Below are 10,720 nucleotides of genomic sequence, written 5' to 3' on the forward strand. Positions count from 1 at the left end.
GCTAGAGATTTTATAGCACTGTTTGACTTGTTTTACCAATGAATTACAAATTAAATGAATATCCATACTTCAGGTTGAAGGCCTGAAGGGAAAGAAAAAGTGCAAGATAAGTCTTCTGATCGCAGCATAGTGACTACAAAGTTCAGTGTTAAAATTAAAGAGATCAATGTTATGCAACCTGAGGATGTTGATGATGATGATTATATCCTTGCAGCTTCTTCTAGTGCTTTGCAGATGACAGAGATACACTCTATGTATGCACATTGTTGGCTCTTGGACTCAGGTGCATCCTTTCATGTGACACCTTGCTGAGAGTGGTTTCATTCATACCGTATTGTTTTGGGTACTGTGCTCTTGGGTGATGACAGCTCTCTTGATATTGTGGACATTGGTGATGCTAGGCTGCAGTTTCCTTCTAACAGCAGTTTTGTTATGCAGGATGTACATCATGTGCCTGCTTTGACACGCAGTCTCATGTCAGTTGGACAGGTTGATGACGCAGGATATCATGTATGTTTTGGAGACTCTGGATGGAAGATCACTCGTGGAAGACTTGTGATTGCGAGAGGTGCCAAGGCTGGCAGTCTCTACCCCTTGATTGTACCAGCTTCTTCCCTTGATCATGTTTTGTCTGTGGGTTCTATCCTACATGTATCTCTTTGGCATGCCCGTTTAGGCCATATGTCTTTCAAGGGAATGAAAATGCATTCTGGTTTGCAGTACTTACCGCCCCTTGATTATGCATGTTTTGATTCATGTGAGCATTGTCTTTATGGAAGGCAGACTAGGTCTATGCATAAGAAGTTTGGTAGGCCACGCATGAGTGAGCCCTTGGCATTGGTTTATTCTGATGTCTGTGGACCCATGCCTTGTTAGTCTATGGGTGGTGCAAAGTATTTTGTTACGTTCATAGATTATTTTTCACGGAAAGTTTGGGCTTATCCCATTAAGCTGAAATCCAATGTCTTGGCTGTGTTTCAGAGGTGGCTTCCATTGCTTGAGAACCAATCTGGGTATAGGCTAAAATGCCTAAGGACAGATAATGGAGTCGGTATTTCTTCCAATTGGCCATGCATACATTGCATGATCGGATTGATGAGTTACATAGAAGAGATGTTGATTGGGCTGCTTTTAAGAAAGCTTTGAGAGAAGAGTTTTTCTTGGAAGATGCGGAATTGGTAACTAAAAGGACATTTATAGATTGAATTGAGAATCCCAATAAAGGGTTGGCTGCTACAATTTTGCTCAGTGAATTTGAAAGTCGATATGCACAATTGGATGTCGATCAGCAGCAATCATTGGAGATCAGAAAATTGATTTGTTTCTGAAGGCTGCAGATATGTTCTTGCAAGAGAAGCTAACTTATGATTTAGAATATGCCTCTTCTGAAACAAGGCTGAAATAAGATTGGGCTAATGTAATTGAAGTAGTGCATATGTTGGTAAAGAGAGAGCAGATGAAATTAAGATGGGATATAGGCACCACACATGCTAGTGCTCAGAAGGGGGCTAAAATTGCACCCAAGGCGCCTGTAGCTATGGTGGAACAACTGGTTATACCTGTTGTTCCGACTCTTTAAGGTGATGCTTTAGATAAATTAATCAAAGGCATGTGTGATTTGAGACTTAATTTTATAGGAATCTATGTAAAGTTTGAAAATTTGGATGTCAAGGTAGAAGAGAAGGGCCAAGACCATATAGAGAAGGATATAATAGAAGATGTGTTTGGTGTGATACTTTTCAACATGAAAAGTAAGATTCTACAGCTTACATTGAAGGGGAAGCAAAAAGTTTAGTCTTTTGGAAAGATGGAAAAATACACACAACAGAAACTAGTTTTCCAATAGAGCCAAACTTTGGAAATGGTGGCATGCAAAAGAGATTGGAAGATATGGCTCCAAGGACAGCATTTGTTGCCATAGATGTAACCACATATGGGTTTATAATTGAAATGACTGATGAAGCTCGTAAATGAGGCATGGCTGAAGCAAAATCTCGTGTTTGGATGTAAGCATTAGATTGCATGGAAAAAAACAAAATAACAAATTCTGAATTAGTTGATGCAAGTCAAAGTATATGAGGAAAAACGGGATGGAATACACTAGTGGATTCATTTTATGCCTATTCTTATTCGGCTCAGGTTCATAATCAAGAAGCTCTTATGGAAGAAAAGAGAAGAAGAGATGAGAACACTATTGTTCCTTCCTCTTCAGGTCCATCTAAACACATAACACGAAGTAAAATGGAGTAGCAGAAAGAGGCTGAAAAAGCCATTCCTGAGCATGTTATGGAGGATGCATCTCAAGAGAAGAAACAAGAAGGCAAGAAAAGGGGCAAGCACCCTCGTTACAGGTTGCAATCGGATCTTGAGACTGCCACAAGACTTAAAAAGGTGTTGGAAGGTCGCATACTTCGCAGTAGAGTGGAATTCACACTTGGCAAAGTTCTTGGAATCGCAAAGCGTGAATTTCACAATGCAATCATTGATATGCTAAAACGAAAAAGACAATTTGATTGTGGAGTTTTGCAAGCATTGATGCAGGTTGACAAAGACATAGAAAAACATCTTCAGAGGGAATATGAAAATGCATGTCATGATATTTTGGAATAGGCTGATATTGAAAATGGGCTAGATGGAAGTATAGATAGCAAGCTTGTGGCTGAAAATGATGTTATGGGCAGCATTAAGCGTAGAGAGAAGGCTATGTATAATGTGGATATCCATCAATAAGCACCTGAAAAATAAGATACTCATTTTATTCCGAGCAATCATTATTCACGAACACATTGGGCTCGTGTACAACAGAGACAATTGTTAAAGTGGAAGAAAGAGAGACACCTTGCATAGCTCTCTTGGATCATGGTTCCAAAATCAGTGTTATGGCACGCAACTTGTATGAGAGTTGAGGTTGGCCGATTGATGTAGCTCCGGGATGGTGCATGTGGGTAGCAAACAATTCATCAAGGGATATTTAAGCAGCTTGTTCGAATGTACCCATGACTATTGGAGATGTTAGAGATGAATATCATGTTTTTGTGTAGGATTCATGTAGGTATACTATGATTTTGGGACCCAATATTTCAGAGTCAAGGCTAGAAACAAAAGCCTTGGATGATGGTTCTTCATGTGCTCAAGTTTGAAGTAAAGACAATACAAAGGCACTACAACTTCTCGCTATTTGTGTAAATCATGCCCACAATTAGGATAGGCTATGGGATAATCCCATGCCACGTAATGCACGAGAATTTAAGGGTTTTTAGACAACATTATTGTAGGTGGAGGCTATGGCAGTTCCTCTAGGAAAATAATTATGCCTCCAAGATAGGCAGAAATTGTGTTTGTGTCTAGATTGCAAGAATGAATAGCGTGTAGTCTTGGAATTTTTAAAAATATCTCAGCCATGTGTAGGCTAAAAATAAATATGTGGGATGGGCTGAAAAAGAGTTGAAGACATATGTTTTGATGGCTGTAAATGAAGGTATTTCAAGGCTACTTTCAAGGCTGCTTGATGTTGATATAGTGGCTGCAATTTTTGCATCAATTACTCATGACAATAAGGCAGAAAAATAAGTTATTTATGTTGACACTTTGGAGATGTATGAAGTCATTCAAGAGTTTGCTAAGAATGAATGTTATGATTGCAATATGGGCTACAAAAATAGAACTCAAGAAAGGGTACAAAAGAGTTGTAAAGAAGCTTAAGCATGTGGTGATGCCACGAGGCATATTTCACGGTGGATTCCGTGCCACCGTGGATTCCGTGAGGTTATGCAGAAAAAGATAAAATCAAGTGTGTCACTAATCATTTAGTGGATAAAGCATCTCTTTGGTGGACTGTAGTACGCAAGAGTATAGATTGTCCCACTACCTGGGAGAATTTCAAGAAGAAGTTTATGTAGAATTTACTTCCTCCACAATTTCATTAGAAAGCTATAAAGCAATGGGACCTTCTTCAGCAACGGGGTCGTGAGCCTATTCCTCAGTACACATAGCATTTTTGGAATGCATTACTCCAGTTACGCATGCTTGAAGACGTATCTGAAGCGACACACAAGCGCAAGTATATATCTGGACTCCTTGGCCATTACTACGTTGAAGTTAACATGTTCAAGGCTGCAACTCTTGAAGACGCCATTTCACTAGCTCACGACACTGAAGACAAGCTGCGAGGTAGAGACAGATGTCCACCAATGTCAATCAAAACCCTAAGCCTATTCCACAGCCAAATCCTAATGTACCTAGACTTCATGCCATTGCAAACAATGTAACCAAAGCCAAGCCTATAGTGTGTTATACATGCCACCATCCTGGACATCTAGCAGCAAATTGCCATTCAAAGAAGCCAGCTGTCCATATCAACTACCTTGGAGCAATGGAAGATGAAGAACATGAAGATATGCCTGATTTCACGGAAGATGAGGATGACACTACTACTCCTTCGGATACTTTACCAGGTATGCCAACTCCACATTCTTTATTGACTATGAAATGTTTAGTGCATGGAAAGGAAAATATTATTTTGCATGATGACGGTAGTACTCATGATTTTATTTCTGCAAAGCTAGTAAAGGAATTGAAGTTACAGACTGTACCTATGCATTATCGCATCAAAGCAGCATTCTTAGGCACTAGGTATAATGGTACACAGGAAGTGCATGACTTAGAAATTCAAATTGGTCAATACACTGAAAGAAGAAATTTTCTAGTTGTTCCATTACAGTCGAGTGATATTATTTTAGGTATGCCTTGGCGTCATCAGCATAACCCAAATATAGATTATTCCACACATTCAATTAATATTCAATTTCAAGGAAAACATATTACATTGTATGGTATGCATGCATCTAATGCTTTTCCATTGCTTTCGCATACTCAAGCTAAACGTGCATTACGCAAGAGTAGTAAATTCTATCTCATTTGGGTGAATGAACTGCAAGTAAAAGAAAATCATATGCACCCTAGGCATAGAGAATTTCTTGCACATTTTAAAGACTATTTTGCCAAAGATCTACCACCTGGTTTACCTCCTTCACGTCCAGAAGACCATAAAATAGATTTGATTCTTGGTACCCAACCACCTTGTAAAGCACCATATAGGCATAACCAGATAGAGCAAAAAGAAATTCAGAGTCAAGCTGAGGAATTACTAAATAGAGGATTGATTAGACCTAGTAGTTCTCCATTTGGTGCACCTGTTCTGTTAGTCAAGAAAAAGAATAATACCTATCGTATGTGCATTGACTATCGAGCTTTAAATAAGATCACAGTCAAGAATAGGTATCCAATTCCTAGAGTCGATGACCTTATGGATAAACTGCAAGGATTTGGTATATTTAGTAAAATAGACCTTAAGTCTGGTTATCATCAGGTGAGACTAGATAAGTCAGACATATTCAAGACTGCATTTAGGACACAGTTTGGTCATTATGAATTTTTACTGATGCCATTTGGATTGACTAATGCACCTGCTACATTTAGTAGAATGATGAACCATATATTTTTAAAATATCAATATTGTGTAATTGTCTTCTTTGATGATATTTTGGTGTTTAGTCAAAATGAGAAAGAACATTATGAGCATTTGTCATTGGTTTTCCAATTATTAAAAGATAATCAACTATATGCAAATCCTAAAAAGAGTGAATTCTTTAAAAAAAAATTTGAGTATTTAGGTCATATTGTATCATCTGATGGAATAAAAGTTGACCCTAAGAAAATAGATGCAATATTGAATTGGCCTGTACTTAAAAATGTGCATGAGTTACAATCATTCCTTGGTCTTGCTAGTTTCTATAGGAAGTTTGTACGTAATTTTTCATTACTTGCTTTACCATTGACTAAACTTCTGAAGAAAGGTATTGTCTATCATTGGTCCGAAAATCAACAGAAATCCTTTGACTTGTTGAAACATGCATTAATCCATGCCCCTGTCCTACAGTTTTCTGATTTTAATAGACCATTCTTTTTAGTAGTGACTGATGCTAGTGGATCAGGAATAGGAGCCATACTTATGCAATACAATCATCCTATAGCCTATTCTAGTTGTAAGCTAAAACCCTTTGAACTGAAATATTCCACATATGACAAAGAATTATTAGCTGTTGTACAAGCATTAAGACAGTGGAAACACTACTTAATGGGTTCAGAATTTATGATTAAGACCGATCAGTAAAGTATTAGACATTTACTTAGCCAACCTCAAATATCTGACCGACATATTAAATGGGCATCCTTTATCTAGAGTTTTCATCCTATCATTCAATATCAACCCGGTAAAGAAAATGTAGTGGCTGATGCATTAAGTAGAAGACCTGCCATTCATAATATTTCTGTTATATCTTTTGATTCTTTGATTGCTATGAAAGATACTTATCATCAGGATATTACTTTTCATACAGATTGGAATAAATTAGTTCAAAATAACTTGATTCCTATTGATTCATTATCATATAATGATGGATTTATGTTTTATGAAAAGAGATTATGTGTTACAGTTCCATTCAGGTCTTTTGTTTTGAATGAGATTCATTGTCCTCCATATCAAGGTCATAGAGGTATCATATCTACTTTACGTACATTAACTAAAGATTTTTATTGGCCGCATATGGACACTGATGTATCTAACTTTGTTTCTGAATGTTTGATTTGTCAAAGAGTTAAGAGACATCATGGTAAATAGTATGGATTACTTATGCCTTTGTCTATTCCATCTAGACCATGGGAACAAATTTCTATGGATTTTATTACTGGTTTACCTAACACTAAATCTAACCATGATATGATTTGGACAGTAGTAGATAGGTTTAGTAAACAAGCATATTTCATTCCATGTAAGAAAACTTTAACAGCATCACAAGCATCACAATTGTTTTTGAAAACTGTTTTTACTAACCATGGATTGCCAAAAGTTATTATTACTGAACGTGATTCTAGATTTTGTAACAACTTTTGGATTACTTTGTTTGCTAACCTAGGCACAAAGATTGATTTCTCATATGCATTCCATCCTGAAACTAATGGACAAACAGAAGCCACTAATAGCACTATTCTAGATCTTTTACGTGCTTATACTATTTCTAAACCACAGACATGGGATACACATTTGCATTTATTACAGTTTGCATATAACAATACACCACACACATCTACAAAGAAAGCACCGTTTGAAGTTATTTATGGTTATAGATTATCTACACCTGTTGCATCTTTGTCAAATAGAATTCAGAGTGCTGATGATATTGCTAGTATGCATAATACTATTTTTGATGAGGTTAAAGCCATGATTGCCAAAGCCCAGCAATCATATACCAAACAAGCGAATAAGAAAAGACAAGCAATGAATTTCAAAGTTGATGACTATATTTGGTTGAGAATAGAAAAACGTAGACTACAAAGTGTAGATAGACACCCAGTTGTGAAATTAGCACCTAGATTCTATGGACCATTAAGGATCATTCATAAAATAAATGACAATGCATTCAAGTTAGAATTACCACCTCACTAGAAAATTCACAACACATTTAACATTAGTTTATTACGACCATTTAGAGGCCAATTACCTGTACACCCTGTTTATGAAAACCCACCTTTGTTAGAGGAAGAGACTGAAATACTTGAACCTGAAGCTATCATAGATACTGACTTTATGACCACTAGAACTGGCCGAAGATATTCTAGATATCTAGTTAAATTTAAGAACGATCCTGTAGAGGAAGCACAATGGATGCACGCTAGAGACTTAAATGCTTTCCCCACTCTGTTAGCTCCACATTGAGCTAATAGCAATTGAGGTCAATTGCTATCCCACCTCGGGGGTATGATGCCAGGAGGCATATTTCAAGGTGGATTCCGTGAGGTTTTACGGTGGATTCCGTAAACTTTGATGACCAGGGCTCATACACAAAGTGGATTCTTTGTGCGAGAAGTTGATGGGGACGCCTGTCCTTTTCGGGCGTTTCATGAATTTAGTGTGTACATGGATGATTCCATAGCGGGTGATTCCGCAAAATGCATATTAAATTAATAAACGTATATGAGTTTAGAGTGTGCACTCGTAATAAATTAAGGTTAGGATTTATTTCTAACCAGTTGATTTATTTATGTAGCTGAAGACTACTAGGTATTCACTTTTGTCGGTTTAATTGTATTATTTTACTAACGATTGTGAATGCTTCAGTTGATGTGTAGAGATAGTAGGAGTGGCGGAGGAAAGCATTGGAGGATAGCGAGTATTCGATTTGTTGATTATATTTTGATGGGCGCATACCTTAGGCATGGTGCTTATATTTTGTCGCACCTATTTATTGAGGCATTGGATATTTATTATTATTTTGTATGTGCATGGACACACGATTATGTTATTTCTACTTGGACATTGTATTGGGCATGCCAGACTCTTTGGGCACCGACCGTTAGCTTTATTCCTATTTTGTGTTAAAGCAAACTCAAAAGCTAAAAGCTTGCTATTTTGTAATTTCGGCTATTATTTGAGCTTGAAGATGATTAATACATAAAATACATGCTTTGTGGAGCGCTCACACAAGGCATGGGGGGGGGATTGCACCCAATTGGTCTCTTGTTCATGTCGTTCATGTGGCTTTGCCTTTACCACTTGAAAGTGATGGGTTGGCTAAAAAAGTGACTCAATAGCCTAGTTTATGGGATCCACATGGAGTAGGACATAAATTTACAAGTGAAACTTTACAAAAGCTAAACATTGGTATTACAAGCTTCCTTTTACCTGCAAAAAGAGCTTATTACTTGCAAATGTTGGCAAGGCATGGAAAAGCCTTTGCATTTCAACCGGATGAAATTGGATGTGTTGATCCAACCATAGTTGCACCTATGGCGATCTTTACAGTACCTCATGTGCCATGGAATTTAAAGCATATTCCAATATCTTGCGCATATTTGCGTAAGCTACAAGAGCTTTTGAATGAGAAGATGAGGATGCAGATTTTGGAGCCCTCTTTAGCTCCATTTTCAAATTGGTGGTTTATTGTTCCAAAGAAGAATGGTTCTTTGAGGTTTATACAAGATTTACAACTAGTTAATAAGGTCATGATAAGGAATGTTGGATCAGGCTCGATAGTGGATAAATTTACAGAAGCATTTGCAGGCAAAGCAATTTACTCTATGGGAGATTTATATTTAGGATATGATCAGTTCCAGCTTGCATTGGAAAGCCGAGATACTACAACCATGAAGACACCACTTGGATTGGTTAGGATGTGTACGCTTTCACAAGTAGCAACCAATTTAGTAGCGCATATGATGAATGCTATGCATAAAGTTTTGAGAGAGTATATTCCTTAGTTGACGTTACCCTTTTTTGATGATGTGCCAATAAAAGGGTGTGATATCCATGAGAAGAATGAAGAGCTAAATGAGCAAGGATGTAGAATTTTTGTGGCTGATCATATTGCTAATTATGATAGGATTTTGAGCCATCTTGAAGAAGTGCATTTGACTCTATCAATAAAGATTGATGAATAAGCAGTATGGGAGAGACATGTTCAAATGTATGTGAGGTGAGATGATTTTTGGGTGCATGTTTCTTTTACTTGATATGGATTCCACATTTTGCTCATGTGACTAAAATTTTATATTAGCTCTTGAAAAAAGGGAAAACGTTTTGGTGGGGAAAACAACATACAAAGGTAGTTCAAAAGTTAAAGAACTTATTGATTTTAGGCCCAACACTAATGAAAAAAAATTATGAGAGTGGGCAGCCTATTCTTCTCACCGTGGATACAAGCCCAATTGGCATCGGTTGCGTAGTGGGTTAGGATGATGCTGATGGGAATAGATATGCCATTCGGTTTGCAACAAAGGTCTTCAATGAATGGCAATGGTGGTATTCTCAAGTGAAAAGAGAGCTTTGACAACCCTTAAGTATGAAAGGGAGTATTTTGTGGGAGCTCATGTAGTGGTAGAGATTGATTATCTACCTCTATTGGGCATGATAGCAAATTTCTCATCTCGTGATATTTCCTGCATGTTACGGTGGATTGCATATATAAAGTCACTTAACCCTGATTTTTAGCATATTGTAGGTAGAGAAAACCCCGTAGTTGACATGCTTTCATGAGTAAGGTTTGAAGATGAAGAGGAGTTGATGAGGATGATGTGATAGGTGCTGAAAACGACTTTGTAATAGTAGTAGGGAATGAGTATGATGTCACTGTAGGTACAACTATTGTGACAACCATGAAGAGCTTACAACCATTTTAGCAATAAGAAAAGAGCTTACAACCATGGAGAGGTGATGGGAACTAGAGAGAAATCATCATTAGTGTTATGCTTCATTGAGAATACAATTTTTGGAAGAGTTGCATGAGGGTGATTGGCTGAAAATAGGCCAATGTCTTAGCCTCATGGCAAAGAAGGCTGAATGGTCTGAAGCTAAATTCAAAAGGATTAAAAGAAAAGCTTATGGGTTTTTCTTAAAAGATGGATATTTATAGAAGCATACAAAGAAAAAGAGAGGAGCTCCAATACGTGTTTTGGGAGATAGGGCTTCTCAACAACAGGTGATGCAAGAGTTTCATGAAAGCTTATGGGTTGGACATAGAGGAGTTTGGGGCACATTTGCCAAGATCAAAGAGAAGAATTGGTGTAAAAACATGTATGAAGATATGGAGCATTATGTGGAATCATGTAGTGTTTATCAGATGTATTCCATCGTAAAGCATAGAGATGGGTTGAAACCAGCCTATCC

Source organism: Lygodium microphyllum, chromosome 27 (genome assembly GCF_053477565.2).
Source record: "Lygodium microphyllum isolate KBCC chromosome 27, Lygodium_microphyllum_v1.1.10, whole genome shotgun sequence".
NCBI lineage: Eukaryota > Viridiplantae > Streptophyta > Polypodiopsida > Schizaeales > Lygodiaceae > Lygodium > Lygodium microphyllum.